Source organism: Biomphalaria glabrata, chromosome 16, assembly GCF_947242115.1.
Source record: "Biomphalaria glabrata chromosome 16, xgBioGlab47.1, whole genome shotgun sequence".
Lineage (NCBI taxonomy): Eukaryota > Metazoa > Mollusca > Gastropoda > Planorbidae > Biomphalaria > Biomphalaria glabrata.
Window position 1 is genome coordinate 24,701,015 of NC_074726.1, and position 22,994 is coordinate 24,724,008.

The 22,994-nt window shown below is 38.4% G+C and overlaps 1 protein-coding gene across 2 annotated transcripts in view; it reads left to right on the forward strand.

Annotated features, from left to right (window-relative positions):
- Window positions 1–22,994, forward strand: part of LOC106065158 (uncharacterized) — a 98,599-nt gene that overhangs the window by 40,195 nt on the left and 35,410 nt on the right. The window lies entirely within an intron of this gene.

Genomic DNA, 22,994 nt, shown 5'->3' on the forward strand with positions numbered 1-22,994 from the left:
AGTTGTACGTCACAATGTGTGTTTCACTGACTTTTAGCCCCACCCTAACCATCCCACCCCAAAATATTTTTTTTTCATATCCCCAGTTCGATAATTCAGTAGTTTTAAAAATAGAATTAAAAGCATAAAACTTGGATCCGGTCACGTATAACACTGGAAAAAATTTACGAAACAATAAAAACTACATTAAATAAGAGGCTCGAATATACCGCAACTGAACATTAAAAGAAGATTTTTGTTTACTTCAAACTTTTGTTTACTGCCAAAATGTATTCGTTTTGACATTTATTTAGACTGATATTTGTTTAATTTTGACATTTAGTTAGATCTGATATTTGTTTAGCTTTGACATTAATTTAGATCTGATATTTGTTTAGTTATGACATTAATTTGGTTATGACATTTATTTGGTAGTTATGATATTTATTTGGTTAAATTATTTATAGAATTCTGTCATTAATTTAGGTATGATATTTATTTAGTTCTGACATTTATTTAGTTCTGACAGGTTTTTTTTTTTTGTGTTTTTTTTTTCAGTTCTGACAGTTGTTTAGTTCTAACAGTTGTTTAGTTCTGACAGTTGTTTAGTTCTGGCAGTTGTTTAGTTTTGACATTTATTTAGTTCTGACAGTTGTTTAGTTCTGACAGTTGTTTAGTTCTGACAGTTGTTTAGTTCTGACAGTTGTTTAGTTCTGACAGTTGTTTAGTTATGACAGTTGTTTAGTTATGACAGTTTCATTAATCTGAATTTCCTTTGTTATTAATTGTTTACGTTTTATAAGATATAAGCATACTAAATAACAATATAAAAACATAACACACACACATACACCTACACACATACATACACACACACATACACAGTTTCATTAATCTGAATTTCCTTTGTTATTAATTGTTTACGTTTTATAAGATATAAGCATACTAAATAACAATATAAAAACATAACACACACACATACACCTGCACATACACACACACAATGACTCTAAGCCAGCTTGGCACATCAGTACACGCAACGAGAAACATACAAACTCGTACTGGCCCCTGCGGGTCTGTTATACTCAAGCTACTCGATGCAAACTAAACATAAAAATGTCACGATAAAGACGAAGGCTTTTCATTTAGAAGATCAAGATTAGCCGTTGCATCTATTTTTAACACAATACAGGCGGTGATGAAATCATATTTTCTAAAGCCCATTTACTTTGTTAAGAGAAACAAGAAACTAAAAAGGGTTTTAAAAAAAAAAATAAAAAGATTCCTCCTTTAAGAAGCAGATAACATTTTATAAGGACTATTACTTCGGTTTTAATTACTAATGTTTAAATAATGAAGGGAAAAAAAGGAAAAATTAACCACCTCCATTTCCTCCACCCCAAAAATAAAATCCTAGTTACGCCCATGTATAAATCTCCTCAAAGTATAGAATGTGCTAGTAGCTGAGTTTAATAATGTAGAATAGATCGAGACTTGGAAACATTAAAAGACAGTAGCATAGACTAGAATACTGGATCTAGGGACATGGTATAGAAAACTCTAGTTTGGTTGTACAGATCCGGACTTAAAAACATTAAGAGATAATAGTCTACACTAGAATAATGAACCTAGTATAGCATTTAGAAGATTCTTGTTTGGTGATTATAGATCCAGACTTGCAACATCAAAAGACAGTAGTCTAGACTAGAATACTGGATCTAGTTAGAGACATACTAAAGATACATTTGTTGAGCAAGATTAGCCTCTCCATAATAGTCTACAAGAAAGCATTTTAGAATTTAAAAAGATAGAGTTTGTTTTTATTTCAGTTTGCTGAATGGATTGTCCAAAAAATGAAGGAATGTTTCCCCTTTAAACGGCAAAAAGAATGACTCTCTATCTCTATTATACTATAATGATTGTCGACGTAATTTTGGAATGCTTGAATTTATAATGCAGAGATAATTTTAAATAATGTTGGAATAATGGACCTCATTCACCAATCGTTAACAAACAACATTTAGCCACGTGATAATATTTGATAAAACAATGAAAAAAAAAAACGTCTCACGTGACAGCCTTTATGGATTACGTCATTTGTATAGAAGAGATAGAGAATCACGTGGTTAAATGTTGTTTGCTTACGATTGGTGAATGAGGTCCATTGACATAATAGTGCAAAATGAATGACTGCTGAGATTATTCTAATGACTATGGAATGATTGTCCAGTTAATTTCGGAATGATTACTCCAGTAATATACAATTGTTCCCATTCATTCGCCTCTTTCAGTCGTTAGACGACTTAAATTAATCTCATCTCGTGGAGCTCGAGATGACTAGCCCCTGGCTAGGGTCGAAATATAGCTGTTCCTAGCTCTCGTAGCTGTTGGCGTACATCGCACCCTTTCCATCTAATCCTAATTTTTATAAATCTTATATCAACTCATTATGTCTGTCTGTCTGTCCGTTCTCTCCCAATTCCTATTTTAGGATAAAGTCGTAACTTTGCACAATCATTTATTGTCGATGACTACAATAAGTGGTAATTAATAAATTTTCTTTATATGAAAAAGGGAGATAAATCGTGCAGTATTGATAGATGTGGTAGTAATTTTAATTTTGCTACTCTCTCTTGTGTAAGCTTTTTAGTTTTACAAAGCTTATACCAACTCACTCTCTCTCTCTCTCTGTCTATCTGTATGGTAAAAAGTTTGTACACATTATTTTTGCACAATTATTTCTTTTTAACTGACAACATTGGAATTATTTTTTGCTTTGTTTTTAAATTAACCAATTAGTTAATTAACTATTGTTACTTAATTATGTTGTTTGGTAACTTGAACAAGGGAAAGAAATCGTACTTGACAGATGTGGTGGTATAAGTTAAATTAGTCCCCTTGAGGACTAGTGTGAAACTTTTTGCATGCTTTTAAACATTCAACAAAATACCCCCTTCTTCCCCTTTTCACAACTGGTCCAGACAAATTGATAGGATCAGAGCTCATTCAGAAAGCTAAAAGCTAAACAAAAACAATTGGTAAAGATATTTCTAATCTCACACCTAGATTTAGGGACACACCGACGGACTCCGTTCCAATGCAAACTCGCTGATACAAATACACTTAATATAACCTTTGTTTTTTTATATGTTATTCTTGTTTTATAATTGGCTTGTTTATTTTGTGTTTTGTGTATGAGTGTGACAAAAATGGATAGAGAAATGAAGAGAGAGAGACAGGTAAAAAAAGAAACGTAAGAGAGAAATAAGAAAGAGAACGAAGGAGAGATAAATAAGAATGAAAGAGAGAGAGAGAGAGAGAAAGAGAAGGGCATATCTATACCATGAACTAGAGCTACTAGATTATGATTACCTGTAAATCCATTTGCTTATTTTGTGAATTTGTAATCTTTGTTGCGCGTTTGCGTGTGTATATAAGCATATATATATATATATATATATATATATATATATATATATATATATATATGCGTGTGTGTGTGTGTATTGTGTGTGCTTGTATGTGTTTTAGTCAATGAATTATTTATTTTTTATTTCTATAACTATACACACATACACACCTCAAAAACCATTCACAAAGACAAGAAACCTAATAGATTTAAGCAAGGGAAAGAACTCGAAGCCCGTAGCACAGAGTAGACAGATCTATCAGTTAGGTCCCCTTAGAAAGTACACTTTGTCGATAAAGGCACCCCATGTGTAAACGGATGTATCAGCGAAAGATCCTTACAAGTCTCTCATAGGGGAGTATCTCATAGGGGAGTATCTCATTGGGGAGTATCCCATAGGGAAGTATCTCATAGGGGAGTATCCCATAGGAAACTCTCATTATTTAGAGGGCTCCGATTATTGTAAACTTCCCAAAGACACTGTCGATCATTGGACATTAAGATCCAGACAAACCATTTTGTAATGATTTGTTGATACGTGGAGTTGAAACATTCAGTTGATATATGGTCAGATCAAGATAATGTACATTAAAGGGTATCTATGTTGCTGCGGCCGCTCCTTTTTGCACCTTGAAAACACTATTCTGTTGCAGGGCCTCTGTCTAAAAGAAAAAAAAATCGAGTTTCATGTGTTGTTAGGATACATATTCGATAGTAATTTGTGTAGTAATCTCAGGATGAAAATAATAGATAGAATTAGACCAGAAATACATGTTTAGAGACACCGGAGGTCAAGACATTAGAGACGCTTAGAATAGAAGACTCCACGACCATTTTCTTTGTAAATACACGTTTGACCAATCGTTTTATAAGGCATGAACACTGACCTGCAACGTCACAACCTGTGGGCAGTTTAGACCAATAGCTCGTTACCACGTCGCAGGTCTTTTTTTATACTGTCATTTTATTGGGTCTTCTTATTTTAGTCTACTGCTTGTTTGCTCGGTATTTTGTAATTGAATTAATTAAGAGAATTAGTCAAGGTCACTTATTAGACCTTGCGATCTTTGGGGCAGTTAATGTCAAGGTGATCAGTTTCTGCGTCTCACGGCTAACCGACATTACTTTTCCTTAACTAATGTCAGGTAACCATTAGAGTTGGCTGGACTCCCTTAAAAATCCTGAAATTCCAAAATCCCATTTTTCACCGAGATTCGAACACGAGAATGCTCGGTTTGGATGCCAAGTGTTTTATTACTCGGCCACCAAGCCCAATTAAGTAAGATACGTGTTTGGATTCAGCTCTTTTTTATTTTGATATGTCTTTCCTTTTATATTCTACACAAATCTATCTCTGTAAATGATCATTTGGTGTTGCCATTTAATCTTCCTCCTTACACATGACTAACTCATTGCAGCTTCGTCCATCTTGTCTTACCTTTTACCTTGGCCTATCCCTTAGTCTGTTGGATCGTTGGGGCACCATTTAAGATTTGTCGTCCGTCTTTCTCCATTCTTCTCTGCCTTTTGCCTTAGAACAGCGGTTCTCAACCTTTTATGCTCGGCGACCCCTTTTTACAGCCCCCCACTCTGTTGCGACCCCTTCCACACACACACACATGCAGCAATAGAAGAATAGACAATAACAATCCATTTTTTCGATGGTCTTAGGCGACCCCTGGCAAATCGTCAATCGACCCACAAGGGGGTCGCGACGCACAGGTTGAGAACCCTTGCCTTAGAAGCTCTTTCAATGGCAGGTCCATCCATTCTTATATGTTGTCCTCCCATCGCTTTCTCTGTCTGCCTCGTCTTCTTTTTTTTTTTTTTTTTGTTACTGTTCCCTGAAGGAAGGTCTTTGTGAGCCCCGAAGACCTTGTAATATGGCCATAGATTTTTATTTTTCGTTTTTTTTTACGATAGTTAGCAGGTCATCATTGGGTCCAGTCGAGCAGTGACCCTGTCTCTAATCTCTTGGTTTGTGATGCGGTCTTTGAATGTGATACCAAGAATCCTTCTGTAGCATCTCAATTCCATTGCTAGGATCCTCCTCTCTAGCTGTGCAGTCAGCGTCCAATTCTCACAAGCATATAAGAAAGCGGCCATGACCAGGGAGCGCATCAGTCTGATTTTCGTCCATCGATGTAAACAATTACCTGTCTTGTCTAGGTTTTTTTTGTGTGTTGTTGTTCACTTTGTGGATGGCGTCATCGGTATCTGTGTTCTTTAGGCTAAGGTAGCGGACTCACTGACCTTTTCTTCGTCCCCCCCCCCCACCTCCGAGCTCCCCACTGGTTAATAAAGTGGGTTGACCAGATCAACAACATTGTAGCTAGCGGAATGTGTGTGATGAGATCACGATGGCGTCTTGACAACTTATAAACACTGTAGGTATAGACATATGAAACATTTGTGAGAGAGAAAATACAAAAGGCTTGAGGAGCCAGGGGGAAATGAGTTAATCTTAACTTCTCATCGTTCAGTCATTTATAACAAGCAATAAGCATTCTTTCAATCCTAGAAATAGAAATGAGATTAGATTTATTTGTTACTATTAACTCTTTCAGGGCCGGCTTTTTGGTTGTTGGATGTCTATACCAAGTGAATAGGGTGGTCCCAAAGGAAATAGAAAAACAAAAAAATAATAAGACTAAAAAATATGCAATGAATTAAAAACAACACTTCCTTTGTCTAAATCTAAATCAACAAATAAGGTACATTCAGATAGTGTCGATAGAACCAATTTGCTTCTATGAAGATTTATGATCACCAAACTGAAAGGTAACATATTGCATATCATCAAAAGGATAAACAAAGGTCTTCTAACATGTGTAGTCTAATAACTAGGTGTACACATTCGTGAATAAACTTTAAATAATATTAGTAGACAAAGAGAGTTCTGCTATGTTTGAGATTTGATCCACGCTTCGCAATTTTATTTTCTCTTAAAAAATCTTTGTTTAGACCTGTGCGAGGCCCCCCAGCTATTGTAGGCCCCCTACTTTGCCTTTGCCTAAGGCCAGTCCTGACTCTCCCTACATTATGATAATAATAAGTTACTTTTTTTTTAAAGTCCGAATATTGCAGACGATTACAGTAATTCTTGTGAATTTACAGACCCAGAAGCGACTTACATATTTCGTCACATTAATGTAGTGAACTGTCTGTAAGAGTAAGATGCTGGCGTCTGACTGCTATTACAGATGACTGACTAAATAGCTGACTGCTATTACAGATGACTGACTAAATAGCTGACTGCTATTACAGATGACTGACTAAATAGCTGACTGCTATTACAGATGACTGACTAAACAGCTGACTGCTATTACAGATGACTGGCTAAATAAATGACTGCTATTACAGATGACTGACTAAACAGCTGACTGCTATTACAGATGACTGACTAAATAGCTGACTGCTATTACAGATGACTGACTAAATAGCTGACTGCTATTACAGATGACTGACTAAACAGCTGACTGCTATTACAGATGACTGACTAAACAGCTGACTGCTATTACAGATGACTGACTAAAAATGCTATTACAGATGACTGAATAAACAGCTGACTGCTATTACAGATGACTGACTAAATAGCTGACTGCTATTACAGATGACTGACTAAATAGCTGACTGCTATTACAGATGACTGACTAAACAGCTGACTGCTATTACAGATGACTGACTAAATAGCTGACTGCTATTACAGATGACTGGCTAAATAAATGACTGCTATTACAGATGACTGACTAAACAGCTGACTGCTATTACAGATGACTGGCTAAATAAATGACTGCTATTACAGATGACTGACTAAACAGCTGACTGCTATTACAGATGACGGACTAAACAGCTGACTGCTATTACAGATGACTGACTAAACAGCTGACTGCTATTACAGATGACTGGCTAAATAAATGACTGCTATTACAGATGACTGACTAAACAGCTGACTACTATTACAGATGACTGACTGAACAGCTGACTGCTATTACAGATGACTGGCTAAATAAATGACTGCTATTACAGATGACTGACTAAATAGCTGACTGCTATTACAGATGACTGACTAAACAGCTGACTGCTATTACAGATGACTGGCTAAATAAATGACTGCTATTACAGATGACTGACTAAACAGCTGACTGCTATTACAGATGACTGACTAAACAGCTGACTGCTATTACAGATGACTGGCTAAATAAATGACTGCTATTACAGATGACTGACTAAACAGCTGACTGCTATTACAGATGACTGACTAAAAATGCTATTACAGATGACTGAATAAACAGCTGACTGCTATTACAGATTACAGAATAAACAGCTGACTGCTATTACAGATTACAGAATAAACAGCTGACTGCTATTACAGATTACAGAATAAACAGCTGACTGCTATTACAGATGACTGAATAAACAGCTGACTGCTATTACAGATGACTGAATAAACAGCTGACTGCTATTACAGATGACTGAATAAACAGCTGACTGCTATTACAGATGACTGAATAAACAGCTGACTGCTATTACAGATGACTGACTAAACAGCTGACTGCTATTACAGATGACTGGCTAAATAAATGACTGCTATTACAGATGACTGAATAAACAGCTGACTGCTATTACAGATGACTGAATAAACAGCTGACTGCTATTACAGATGGCTGACTGCTGTTACCCTAGTTCCATGTGTAGGAAAGCCAAGTCTAGTTTCAACGTTTAATTACTCGACAATAGGACTGTAAGTGCCCTTTCCGTCACTTGGTGGTTTTATTTTTCGGTGGCCTGCAGTAACTATGGAATAGTTGCCTGGTCGTGGGCTGTCGTTTGATGGTCACGATGCTCCCGGGTTCGAACCCTGTCCTCTGTCATACCCCGCCCTCCCGCGGAAGGTATGGGCTAGGTTGTAATTATCTTGAAATCTGAAGGAACATCCGAAACGTTTGAAAGCAAAAACAAAAACTTTAATATAGATTATAGATGTTCCTCTCCGTCTGTCTGTCTGTCTCTCTCTCTCTTTTTTTACCGCAATACAATACAACCCTTCACTCTTTCTTCTTTCTGTCCTGCCTACCATTCTCTCTCTTCTCTCTCTCCATCTGTGTCTCGTCCCTTAGTGTTCTTTTCTCACTCCCTTCTTGGCTCCTTCCTTCTATTCTCTCATACTCTCTCTCTCTCTCTCTCTCTCTCTCTCTCTCTCACCTATTCCTTCCTTTCCCCCTCCTCTTTCGGTTTCATATCTTGAAGTTAATGCTTCCATAAAGCCGAAAGACTAGACCAATGTGTTTATTGCGTAGATACTCCTGGATCCACCGAGAACAAAAGTTATGACAACAGGGTGATATATGACCCTACATACCACTAAAAATAAAAAGACATTATAATTGACAGCCCAAACAAACGTTTACAAATTGGTCTAGACAGCCATACTTTAAAAAAATGAATTATAATGTTAAGCCCTGGGAGATAATCAGATTATCATTTTACTAACAATGGCCCACACGCTTTAATATAAAAATAAAATATACATAACAAGGGGAAATAATAGGAACATCAGAGTATTTCTATCTTGTCCTGATAACTTCTGTATTCTGTTAAGATAATCTATATCTTGAACATGCAAATACCTTATGTATTCATTAAACTGTATAGTATGTAGAAATGAAGTGTAAGTATATCTCGAAAAAAAATAAACAAATATATACATAAGTTCATTAAGGTCGAAGGAAAAAAAGTATGAATTTCATTTACTCTGATTGTAAATTTGTAAACCATCAGGTTACATTAGCATAGCCATGTACTCTACACATGGGGACTATAGATATTTACAATATCATTGACATCTTTATTTATATATATAATTTATATCAATTATAATTTAGTAAGAGTATAGTTACCACTTTAATAATGTAATGGTTAGCCCCAAGCTTTATAAAGAGGATTTCTTTATTTTAAAAGAAACAAAAAACTTTTTTTTTTTTTGTTTTTCGGGAAGGCGCGTCGAAAATTCAACGGACGAGGATGTGGCCCGTCGACTGTATTTTGGGCACCACTGGATTACATTGACTTTCTTTCTTATATTTACCTAGCCATGAAATGGACCTCATTCACCAATCGTAAACAAACAACATTTAGCCACGTGATTCTCTATCTCTTCTATACAAATTACGTAATATACACAGGCTGTCACGTGATACGTTTTTTTCATTGTTTTATCAATATTACCACGTGGCTAAATGTTGTTTGTTTACGATTGGTGAATGAGGTCCATTGAGATGTTACAGAAGGATGCCAGGTATCAAGGACCGCAGCCATAACGTGGAAATCCCTAACAGGAACACGATGGCAATTAGTCCTCATGATGACCTTCACCTTCACCTATCCCTTTGTCAGTTGGACCGTTGGGGCACCACACAAGATTTATCGACCATCTTTCTCCATGCCTCTGTGTCTTTTGCCTTGGTTAGAAACTTTTTCAATGGCATTCTTTTATGTTGTCTTCCAATCGCTTTCTCTGACCTCCTCTTCTTCTTTTTCCTGGTACTGTTCCCTGAAAGAAGGTCTTTGCGAGGCTTGAAGACCTTGTGATATGGCCATAGAGTTTTAGCTTGCGTTTTGTTTTTTTACAAGAGTTAGCAAGTCATCATGAGGTCCAATGGCTGCAGTAACCTTGTCTCTAATCTCTTCGTTTGTGATGCAGTCTTTAAACGTGATCCCTGGGATCCTTTTGTAGCATCTCAATTTCATTGCTGGGTTCCTCCTCTCTACCTCTGTAGTTAGCGTCAGAAAAAAAAAACGCAACTAAAACTGTACGGCCCTATAATGAGATTCTCGGGAATCACGAAACCTTTTCTGCAGGGCACAGTACCAGGATAAAAAGAAGAAGAAGGCGGATAAGCGTTGGTAGGACACCATTAAGGAATGGACCGGCGTGTCTATGGAAGAGACTCTAATCCTAGCAAAAAGACCGAGAAAAATGTAGAAAGAGGTTCCCAATGATCCAACAGAGTAAGCTGAAGATACAAATTTAAAAGAAAGGGGAGGAGGGGTGGGGGGGTGATTCCATATGACTTATGAATATGAATGAATTACCTATCTATTTGCTGACGACGGAGCACCAGAGCTGACTCTTTCACACTTTCATATCATTCTTTGCACTCGGTCGTACTTAATCAGTCTGCTGAGAATGGTCCAGTCTAACGACCAAAGCCTGTCTAGTCTGCTGAGAATGGTCCAGTCTAACGACCAAAGCCTGTCTAGTCTGCTGAGAATGGTCCAGTCTAACGACCAAAGCCTGTCTAGTCTGCTGAGAATGGTCCAGTCTAACGACCAAAGCCTGTCTAGTCTGCTGAGAATGGTCCAGTCTAACGACCAAAGCCTGTCTAGTCTGCTGAGAATGGTCCAGTCTAACGACCAAAGCCTGTCTAGTCTGCTGAGAATGGTCCAGTCTAACGACCAAAGCCTGTCTAGTCTGCTGAGAATGGTCCAGTCTAACGACCAAAGCCTGTCTAGTCTGCTGAGAATGGTCCAGTCTAACGACCAAAGCCTGTCTAGTCTGCTGAGAATGGTCCAGTCTAACGACCAAAGCCTGTCTAGTCTGCTGAGAATGGTCCAGTCTAACGACCAAAGCCTGTCTAGTCTTTTTATCTTTCCTCTGTTCCATTGATTCACTTATTCGCCGTTTTGTATTTTGTTTTTTCTACAGCTAATACCATCTTGACCATATCTCTTAAGAAGATTTGAAGAATACAGTTTAATTAGAGCTGGATGAAAGTCAATATCCAATTACCAGAAGATCCAATTGTTTCTACTTTGTTTTTTATGCAATAGAAATGTTATTATATATATAGATGTTATAAATCTTGCACCTTACTTTATTGTACATCTTGTAAAAAAACAATTTCACTTCACTATAGATTTACTTTGGCTTGAAAAAGTAATTGTAGACATTTTCTTATTTGTCGCTACAACAGGAAATGTCAAATGTCAGAGCCGGAGTCAATGTTCATATCGCCTGTTGATGATTTTGCCGTTCAGCGTATTACGTTTGACCTAGGTCAGAGATAAATGATCTGGTAAATAGATAATGAGGCAAAAAAATAAACATGGTCGCATTATATATTTAGTACTTTTAATACTCACGTGACAATCTACAGTCCATGTATAAACTCTACACTCAACTTGTGCTGCATCTGTAGGTCTCTCTATAGTGTCTGAAACCGACTGTATATATTTTATGTGCCTTTTAGTTTTCTATACCATCCATTTATGCCTGTGGTCTCGTCTGCGGCATAGGTCTCCAGGCTTTGTCACCCTGCCTCATTCTGGCCTCATGGTGGAAACGATCGTAGGAGGAGTAGGAGGAAGCGATTAAGCAAAACAAGACTCCCGGAGGAGTGTTTAAAAAAGTGCGAACGGGGCTGCAAAGGGAGCCTCCGAGTTCCTCAAGCGACCGTTTTACAAATGGTTAGTGAGGCAAGAAGAAGAAAGATGGTGAGGGTCTCCGGTGTGCTCGGCCTTTGGCCACGTCTTTAGTTTAATTATATATTTATATATTTATATTATTTATTTCATGTTCCTATGCCTTTACAGTCTACCCGCTGGGTAATTGTCATTTCTCTATGTACAGGTGTGTATACCTGTAGGTCTACGTCGTTACTGATGGTGTCGTGTTCACACTGCTCTGCATTCACTTTATATTGGTTTTGTCAGAAGAGGCTCTAGGGGCTGGCTAATGAGGCGGCCGCCTTAGACAACGTTCTCGAAGAAACCCCATGCTTAGGTTTCAGAATTATGTAATTCGGTGAATTAAGTAGTAAAAAAGTAACATTCATAATGACACTTTTTGACATTTGTTACCTTATTACCGTCAAATTAGATCGGCCTTAGTTTTCATAGTCGTGTGTCTTTTTGAAAAATCAGGGCCTGACTTTATCATCTATAGTCGTGTGTCTGTTTGAGAAATCAGGGCCTAACTTTACCATTTAAAGTCGTGTGCCTGTTTGAGAAATAAAGACACAAATGTATCACCTGATGAGAATCCATTGTTGTTATCTTGTGTCTGCTTGAGAATCCGTTACAGTTTGGCAAAGGTGACTCATAAATTAGGGGAGGCCACAAGAAAGTGTTCATTAAGTCTCATACTAATCTCTAATCTTTCAAGGGTGTTAGCGTCTATTTATAGAATGTAGATAATAAGAAATTAGCATATCAAAACGTGGGGAGACATAGAAGTAGACATTGAGACAGAGCGATGCGTGGACCATTGACGTGTATGGGAATTTAAAGCGTTGAGTTCTGAAGACGGAGATTGATGCTTTTTACATCCAGGATCTTTGATATGACCTGTGTCCAACTTTCTCGGGCTGCTGGTCATAAACATTTTTCACACGCTGGTCAAGGGCTGTAAAAAACGTCGAGACTATTGAAACCGAGCTTCTTTGCTTTCATTGTGGACTGTGGTCAGAAGCCTGAAAGGCAAGCATCGCAACGCGTCAATAGTCGGGCCATGGATTTGGAGCTGGGCGTAAGTCTTTGATTGGAACCAGGGCCGGTCTTAGGCCACTGCAACTTTTGCGGCCGCAGTGGGCTCCGTGAATTCTAGGTGTAAATTATAAAATTAAACCATTTTAACTTATTGTTAAAGGGTTCCTGGAATTCTCCTGAAATTGCAAAGATACGAAGAAGTCATGAGCATCTGCTGTAATTATAGGAAATCTTCTGAAAGCTGATGCAAATCTCCTTAAGAACAGACAAAATTGTCAATTCGGGGTGTCATTCGATATTTAAAAGTCCAATCCTACTTGCGATTAATTTAAAAAAAACGGCATTGTCAGCTTTCATTTCATAAAAATGTAATAATAAGGCGAATTTTAACCAAAACAAGAATTTCAAATACTCAATTAATTTTCATTGTCACTGGCATACACAAATATAGATCTAAATCTATCTCCACTTTTTAAAAAACGACCAAATGCGATATTTTGCTAGTCGATAGAGACCGTGAAGAGTGGCGTGTTTTTAAGGAGGCCAAACGTTCCATGACGAACTCAAAGGACAGAGGAGGATGATGATGATTTAAATGATGGTGGTGATAATGATGATGAAGATAATGGTGATGATAGATGTTTATGATGATGATGATGGTGATGATGATAGATGTTTGTGATGATGATGATGGTGATGATGATAGATGTTTATGATGATAATGATAATGATGGTGGTGGTGATGATAGATGGTCATGATGATGATGATGATAATGATGATGGTGATGATGATAGATGGTGATGATGATGATAGTGATGATTCAACACAAAATAACGTTTACATATTTCATTCCAATGTTTCCTGTTCAACAAATAATGTAACTTCAAGTAGAGACTTAACGGATGTCTGCCTCCAATCTCTATCTCCATGCCCACCCCGCTCCTCTTTGAGTTACACATTTACTCACTACCATTTCACTCATGCATTCACTGATTGATTCTTTCTTACCGTGTAAACAACGTCAATGCTCCATCTCTCCCCCTCCCCCATATTTAGTTCCATTGTAACCCCCTCCCTCCCTTCTACCTCCTAGACTCTAAACATTGACTTAAGTTTGTATTAACACTGATTTTGAAGCAGGTCAAAGAGAATACGGGTTAAGGGCGAGACCAATCGTTATAGAAGGCCTGAGCACCGACCTCCAACGTCACCATCTGTGGGCAGTTTAGACCAATGGCTCGTTGCCGCATCACAAGGTCTGTACAACGTGACAACAAGCTATTTGTCTAAACTGCACACAGGTTGTGACGTTGCAGGTCGGTGTTCAGGCCTTCTATAATGATTGGTCCAGGCTAGGGTCTAAAAAAATATGGGTCGAGATATTCCAATGCAGACAAACGATAATGTATCTGTCTTACAGATAACAGTGGAAACATATTGAACTATTTTTAGTCAGTCAGTTAGCTTGTTACCATAGACATAAATAAATATAGACTGGCCGATTAAAGAGTTTTACGAAACGAAAATTTGTGACTTTCAATTTTGTGCACTTTATTATACAGCATTTATGAGCAGTATAAAAGTTAAGTATTCATGTCTATGTCAGCCACACACCTATATATATATATATTGTAAATAAGGAGGCAGTGTAGTTTTGTTTAATCTCTAAGAATGTAGATCATGAAATCTTTCATAATTCGGAAATCCGAATACAATAGATATACATGTTTTCAAGTTACATGAAGTTACTTCCTTCGGTCAGTCTATATTTATTTATGTCTATGCTTGTTACTTATACAGACATACAGACAGATAGACAGACAAAAACATAGATAGATAGATAAAGAAACAGACATACAGACATATATTGACAGAGAGAGAGAACCTATCAGCAAGAACAATAAAATAAAACGTAGATCTGATAATCTCCCCTTGTTTAAAGGTCACGGTTAGTTCCCATACAACCGCAGCCAATCAATGACTCGCCTCATTTGCAAGATGGCTGCCGCCACGTACTTGCCCCCCCCCCCCCCCCCTTCGTCCCTCTCGTCAATACGTGTGCATGATCAACCTTCGTCACCCAGCCTTGTAGAGAGGTTCTCAAATACCCTGCAAATAAATGTGCAATCAAGTTTTTTCGATAAGATCTTCAACAGAATGCGAAGCAAAATTTGTAAAAAGTGCTTACTAATTCCAGTAAACGTCTGTAAAACGTATCCAGAGTGATCTGACGAACTGCGCTTGAACAAGATCACCACCGCAGCATTTTGGACTGACTGACTTCTCCATGAAATAGCGAGACGCTAAATTTCAAATCATTTCCTAGCATCCTCTTTTGTCACTTGCACCAACTCCAAAGAGGCATCAGCCAGGGCCGGCCTTAGGTCTTTTGCTCCCGCGCCTGGCATGGCGATTTACATTAACTGTTTCAGCATATTACTATCAGTCATGGCTCTTGTCACAGGTTTTTAAAGATGAAGGGTTAACATATTTAGTGTATCGTACGAGTGACGTAGCTTAAATTAACACAGAAGTGCCTATTGCGTTTGAGTTTCTTTCTATTTTTATAACAAATGTATGACAAATGATCTAATTAATAGTAATAGTTTGTTAAGGCTTCCGCGCGGTGTTGATTTTTTGAAATATAACTCTGACTGAAAGTAACACTGAACTCGAACTACTTCAGTAACACCGGCGAAAGGTCGAAACAATCAAAATATGTAGTCGACGCTGATGTTGTTCTACAAATATGTTTAATGATCAACAAAAGAATCGTCCGATGTCAGCTATGTCCGTAAACTACTTCTTATTCTTGCTGTGATAGGAAAAGCGTCTTGTCTCTATCAAATCTTACAGCGTTCTTACTTTTTAACCCACTTTACGTCATCGTCGCGAAGTAAAACTTTCCCGCTATTCCCGAAACAAATAACTAAATCCTAATTATGTCATAACAAGTGGTTATTGTAAAAAAAAAAAAAAAAAAAGAAGAGAAGCCTCGCAAGCGTCCATTAATTTTGGGCACAGCAATTCGTAAGGCCGGCACTGCCCATCAGAATCACTTTCCTGTCATCCGATGCAGTCATGTACTTTGTGACTCGAGCAACTAGTGCTGCTTCGCAATCTCTATTCCCATCAGATCATCGAAGCTCTTTGTCTATTGATAAAAATTATTCTTACTTTGGGATTTGTTGAAGTTTGGACATTTTAATGTGTTTCTTACTTTTTCTTATATAGGCCTATTTGTTCTCGCATCGGATATATGTTATAGGGTCGTCTGCCAATGTCGTAATGTGGTATTCAACCACTAAAGAGCATCCCACACCATGCTGTCTCCAAGTTTACGCCAACCTTAGACCTTTCCTTTTCCTACTGCCAGCTCTACATCGGTGCGTAGCTATTCAGGCGCCAGGTCTTAATCAGTGGTAGAAACGGCACTATGTTCCCCTTTCAGAACTTGTGATCTATAAGGCAGATGATGCTAAGGTCATCTGTTTCTCTCAGCGATTAACAAGCAGGGTGTCATTTGGCCAGTACAACGGCCACCCGCCTTTACTTTCCACAAATAGTGTCAGGTACACATTAGAGTTGGGTGGACTCAGGGGCGCCCTATAAATCCCGTAATTCAAAATCCAGTCTTCAGCGAGATTCGAACCTGGGTCCTTAACCACTCAGCAACAATATCGTAGGTAGGGTGGGGAGGGGGAGGGAGAATTTGAAAATTCCTCTGGGCCCCGCTTGAGGGGGCCCCCAACTGAGTGTTTTTAACATTAAATATTAAATATTACGCAAAATGCAGAGGTCGCCAAAGAGATCAAGCCCCCCCTGGCTACAGAATCATGGAACGTTCCTAGCTACACCCCACTTCAGCAACCTCGCGCTCCAGAAACTGCACTAGCGAAATGAATAATTCTATACTACAGAATGGTAATTATAACAAATTCACGCCAGATAAATTTTAACATGTAATTCTCATTCATGCGAGGCCTGGTTCATGACAAGTTGGAGTAGGTTAGGCGGTTAAGCGTTTCATTGATGACGTCGGCAAGTTATGCTTTTTATTATTTTATGGATAACTTTTGACAAATGTCTATAAAAAAAAGAAACGTCTTATTCTAAAATATGAACGTGGCTTCTCAACCATGACGGAAGAGTCGAAGCATAACAGGAGATAAAGAAAGGGAGTGAAGGTTACGTAATCGGTTTTTAAAAGCATTTACAAAAAAAAAAATAATAAAGAGTGGAACGACCTTGAATTCGAAATCAAGTCTCACGTCTCCTCAAGCCGACATATTAACCCCTCTGCTATGGAGGTGCTGATGACTATATAAGATTGTATCGTTATGTATTGTTTGTTTGAAACTTACTTTGAAGCGGCGACCTATAAAGAGGACTTATTTACCTTGATGGTCCTGGATTCATACCCAGCCCACTGCCATCCCCCTCCCCTCCCACTGCAGTCAATTACCATGTGTTTCCCGTGTTCGAGATACCAAAAAGATACCTATAAATAATTAACTAACGGAATTTTTTTTTATTCTTGTGTTGTTAGGAAAAAGAAATAAAATTTGGGTAAAATTCCATCTTGAGATTGGAGCGTGTGGAAACTTTTTACCAGACAGACAGACAGACTGATTTGATATAAGCTTTGTTAAAAGGAAAAGTAAAACGAATGGATTGGATTCACTCCGTTGCAGCAATCAGCGACTAATTTGTTTCTCCCTCGAATGCTCTCCAGGTTCAAAAACTACATACACGGAAACTCGAGTGATAAATTGACTTTTGACTTCAATTAGACTAATCTCTTAACACATAAGTATAGTGTCTAATTATAACTTTATGACCATGGGCAGTCTTTGACAACTTAATCAACCTCTCTCGTTCCTCTGCTGTAGTACAAAAAATGTGAGTAAATTAGGCAGGTTCAAATAAGTATCACATTAATTCATCTCATTTGTCTCTCTTTCTCTTATTTGCCTGGTGCAGTGCCTGTAGAATCGTCTATTTAAAAAAAAAAAGCAAAATATACTTTTTAAAAAAAAGAAAGCTTATGTTCGAGAAATAACCTCTCAATTACTGTCAGATCTCAATACTGTAAGCTTTATCTCCTATTTTCTTTTTGAAACAAAATAATTAATTAAAATTAACTAATTAACTCATTGGTTAAATTTTTTATTGATTCATGTGTAGTCGTCGATAATGAACAATTGTGCAAAGTTTCAACTTGACCCGAGAAGGGAAGTGAGAGGAAATAGCGTGTCCAAAATGTGTACCAGACAGACAGACAGACGGACAGACATAGTGAGTTGACATAAGCGTTGTTGTGTTGTAGATGACATGAAACAAGAGGCGTTTGATTGCATCTCGCCTATGTATAGCTATTAAGTTTGCATGGTCTTGAGGTATGCTCGCTGGACTGTCTTTTGTTTGTCTCGATGCTCCCAGGTTCATGCTCTGCGTGCTGCCTTCCTCTATTGTCCTGCGGGAGATTTAGACTAGGAAGTAAATCACCTTCAACTCTGAAAGAACATGTCAAACATTTTACAAACAATGCAAACATCGAATCGTCCGTTTCAAGTTAATCAAACTTCTGAAACTAGTCTCTTTTTGAAGCCAGTGGAGGAAAAAAAGGGCGGGAGATTTTGAAAAACTTCATAAATTTAGTTCCCACGAAATCACGTCGTGCGTCCCATGTGTTAGCGGTGCATGCCCAGCCTACCTCTCCCCTACTCTTGACATTCTGAACAGAAAAAAAAAACAACATTTTTATCTTGCTCACCACAATTATAAGCAGGTGGCAAGGAGAGGTTTAGGGGCAGGACAGGCCTTTTTTTTTTTTCATTTCAAATACCATCAGGCAACAACGTTATGTGTGTGTGTCGATGTGCGTGTGTGTGTGCGCGCCTCTGACTAGGCTTTCGGATGTGTGCTACTTGTTTCCATTCTTCTGCTAGTCTATTGAATAAGAGTTATACATCCTGTCACTCGACTTAACGATTCGAATTGCGCCGGAAGCATTCTGGTTGGTTGGCTGGTGGGTTCTACTGCTGAGAAACCAGTCAATTTCACTTTTCGATTTCACTACGATTAGTCTCTTTATAGTGCGTTGTAATCCACGAGTCTTCTCTTGTTAGAATAGATAGAATATGAAATTTTAGGCACATTTAACTTAATAAGACATTGACAGCACTGAAATAATTACATTAATGAACCAAGTAGTTAGGCCAATAATAGAATATGCATCCTTTGTTTGGGGTCTCTCTACTCAAGAAAGCATAAAGAAACTAGAACAAACACAAAATATGGCTGTGAGATTTATAACGAACGAATATTCCAATTTGATTAGAGTTAAAAAACCATGAGTAAAAACACTAAACTTAGAGACACTTCAGGACAGACAAAATAAAAAGTAAAGTAGCTATAATACATAAAACACTGAGCCAAAATTTACAAATAGAAAAACAAAACCTAATGTATGTTTATGGCTCTTACTGTCTCGGAAGACAGACGACGGATGCGCCCAGGTGAGTCACCTCATGATATACTCAGAAAGACACAAAGATATAGACACATTTCTTATTCCATACGCTAGAACAAATTCGTAAAAGTACTCCTTCTTCGTAAGTGCCATTATAGAATGGAATGGGTTGCCTGAATCAGACAGGAAAACAACGACGTAGCAGAGTTGACCTCATTAACATGCATGACCTTCTTCTATTTGCTTTTTTGAAGTAACGTCTGTAATTAATAAGTAGGCGCGGTGGCTGAGCGGTAAAGCACTTGACTTCCGAACCGGGGTCCGGGGTTCGAATCCTGGTGAAGACTGGGATTTTTAATTCCGGGATCTTTGGGCGCCTCTGAGTCCACCCAGCTCTAGTTGGTACCTGACATTAGTTGGGGAAAAGTAAAGGCTATATGTCCTTGTGCTGGCCACATGACATCCTCGTAAACCGTATGCCTCAGAATTAGATGACCTTTACCATCATACAGCCTATAGAAAGGGGAACTTTACTTTTTTTTACATTCTTGTATCCTTTCGAATCTGTAGAACTAGAGAGAAGTATCCTTGCAATGTGATGCTACAGAAGGATCCAATTGATATCACCCACAATAACTGCATTATAAATGAGATTCGAAACAGGGTCCCGTTGGCAATCTGACCTTTATGATGATCCGCTAACCGCTGTCAAAAACGCAAATTAAAACTCTATGGCCCTGTGACAAGGTTTTCAAGACTCGCAAAAAAAAAAAAACAGTACTTCAGGAAACAATACCAGGAAAAAGAAAAAGAGGCAGACAGAGAAAGCGATGGGATGACTGCATCAAAAATGAACGGGACTGTCGTTGAACGAGTTTCTATTCAAGGCAAAAGACAGAGATGAATGGAGAAAGACGGTTGACAGATCTTGTGTGGTGCCCCAACTGCTCAACACGCTTTAGGGTTGTTTTTATATTTAAGTAGGCGAGGTCCTGCAATGACCAGCTGCGATTTGGATGGAAGGATAAAAATCTGCTAAAACTCGACTTCGTACTTCTGTTAAGGCTTTGACTATCAACTGGGTACGGAAACTTAAGAAATACAGCAGAGTTGAATTGGGTTTCCTAACGAAAGACCCGTCAGCCTAAACTATTTTCTTTAAACTCTAGCAAGGCTCTCAAATAGAGAGGTAGAAGAGGGTAACGAGTTGATCCTGGGTTTTAAATTAAACACTTTCTAGTATTTATTTATCCGATCAGTAAATAAAAGCGTTTTTGTTGGATAGTTGGGGTGGAAAGAAACGCTCGACCAAGTGAGTTGTATATGGGGTGGTGGGTGTGGGGATTGAGAGACGGAGGTGTGGGGGGGGGGCGTTCAGGAGAATTGGGGGGGGGGGCGAGTTCAGGGGAGGGGGGCTATTTACATTGTACAGGTCGTGTAGACCATTATTCTCCAATTAAATGTGAGTGTGTGTGTGAGTGCGTGACTAATGTGTGTGGAGGTGGGGTGAAGGGGGCTGTTTACAAGACAGCATTTGGCCATGAGTATACAGGGCGCCGCCACCTTCTCACTCATGTATCCCCCCCCCTTGCCCCCCATCCCTCAAATACTTTTTTCACCAACTTCACATCGACACTTTGAAGTCAAGCTTGTACATGTCTAAATTCCAAATGTGTTCGTTGGTGAAAGGACGAAGGAGTGATCGTGTTCTTAGTGACTTCCGGAAGTGAACTTTGTTCTATATTCGCAGTGTGTGTGTTAGTTTCACTTTGAAGACACGTATACATATATCAACCGTATCGCAGTGTGTGTGTGATACTATTATGTCTATAAAGGCGTTATTTAGTAAGTTCGGATTTGCTGCGTTAAATATAACAAAGAATGGACTGCTTTATTTTTGGCTTCGTAAATCAGGGGAGATAATCTTTGAAAAAAAAAATAATTAAAAGTATTCCATAAATATTTTATCACTTCGCCTTCACCTATTCCTTAGTCTGCTGGAACGTTTGGGGCACCACACAAGATTTGTCGACCGTCTTTCTCCATTCCTCTGTCTTTTGCCTATGATAGAACCTCTTTCATTGGCAAGCCCATCCGTTCTTTTATGTTGTCTTCTCAGTCTGCTCTTCTTCTTTTTCCTGGTACTGTTCCCTGAAGGAAGGTCTTTGCGAGCTTGAAGACTTTGTGATATGGCCATAGAGTTTTAGTTAATATTTAGCAGGCCATCCAAGAACGCTGTAGGACCACCCTTACTCCATCTCCCCAGTACTCAGTATCCTGTGTAGGAATCTCTTGCCATCTGATGACATGTCCTATTTTTTTTTATAAATTATGCATACAACAGAGATAATAAGAAATATTCGTCTGGTCACCAGAAGCTGGTAGAGAAAAACTGTCCATGTATGGACATATTGAAATACTTATAGTGACTTTTTAATTACAGTTTAGTCTGAGCAGTGGCGTAGCAAAGTACCCGGGTTCAAGAAAATGTCGGTGCCCTCCCCCCCCCCCCCCAAGAGAAATTTAATTTGTAGCCCAAAAAAAAAAATCAGAAGCCTAATTACTCACCGAAAGACATTCACATGCAAGTAGTTTTAATTTGGTTAATGTGGGCCTAATAGCTCAAGAGCTATGGTCCCAAACGCAATGAAACCCACATTTGCCATGGTTGGTAAGTCACAGACTTTGGGCCCCTAATAGTCGCAGGCCCGGGTTCATTAAGCCCTTTCTCGCCATGGATGCTACACTACAGAGTCTGAGACCTATTGACCTTTGATAGCTTACCCTATATTTATTAGCTACACATCTCCTTTCTTTTGACGCATCTTATTCTATATATTCTAAAAAAAAACACAAAAAACACAAAAAAAAAAAAAGAAACCTCTGATGTCGAGTCCTAACTAAACCCAAGAAAAACTCATTGAAAATAATCCTCTGTTCTCGGTTATTCTATTTTTCTTTTCCAAACTCAAGAATATTTCTTTTAGTCTTTTTGTTTGATTCCTTCAAATGCCTCCATAGGGGACGGATGCCGGTATGTTTAGTATAATACAGCTACAATGCTGAACTCCGAAGAAGAAAAATGCGCATATTTTTTTTAAAAAAGCACATAAAAAAAAAACTCGAGATATTACAGTAATCCCCCCCCCCCCAGTGTCTAATGCGCTAGTTTGTTGTCATTCAATGCGCTCATTCCATTGTTACGTCGCTTGATTCCTAATCTCAATCATACAATGCCGCTCAATAGGGGATCTGGTTTTTTTTAAGCTATCGACATGCTTCCCCAGCCTTCCACAAGTGACGGAATAGCGATTGGGCTAACTTCTTTGTCAGACTTTTGAAAAGATTAAATGCTTTTTCGTGCTGATGGGTTTTGACAATGTTTATGATGTGATAAAAATATATAGGTCTACATATTAACATAAAGATCGAGGGGACTGCGTGGTAAATTGCTTGGCTTCCGAACTACGAGGTCCCGGGCTCAAATCTTGGTGAAGACTGAAATTTTTTAATTTTCGGATTTTAAGCACGCCACCTGAGTCTAACGGGTACCTGACTTAAGTTGGAAGAATTAAAGGTTGTCGGTCGTTGTGCTGGCCACAATGACACCGTGCTCGTTAACAGTTGGCCAAAGAAACAGC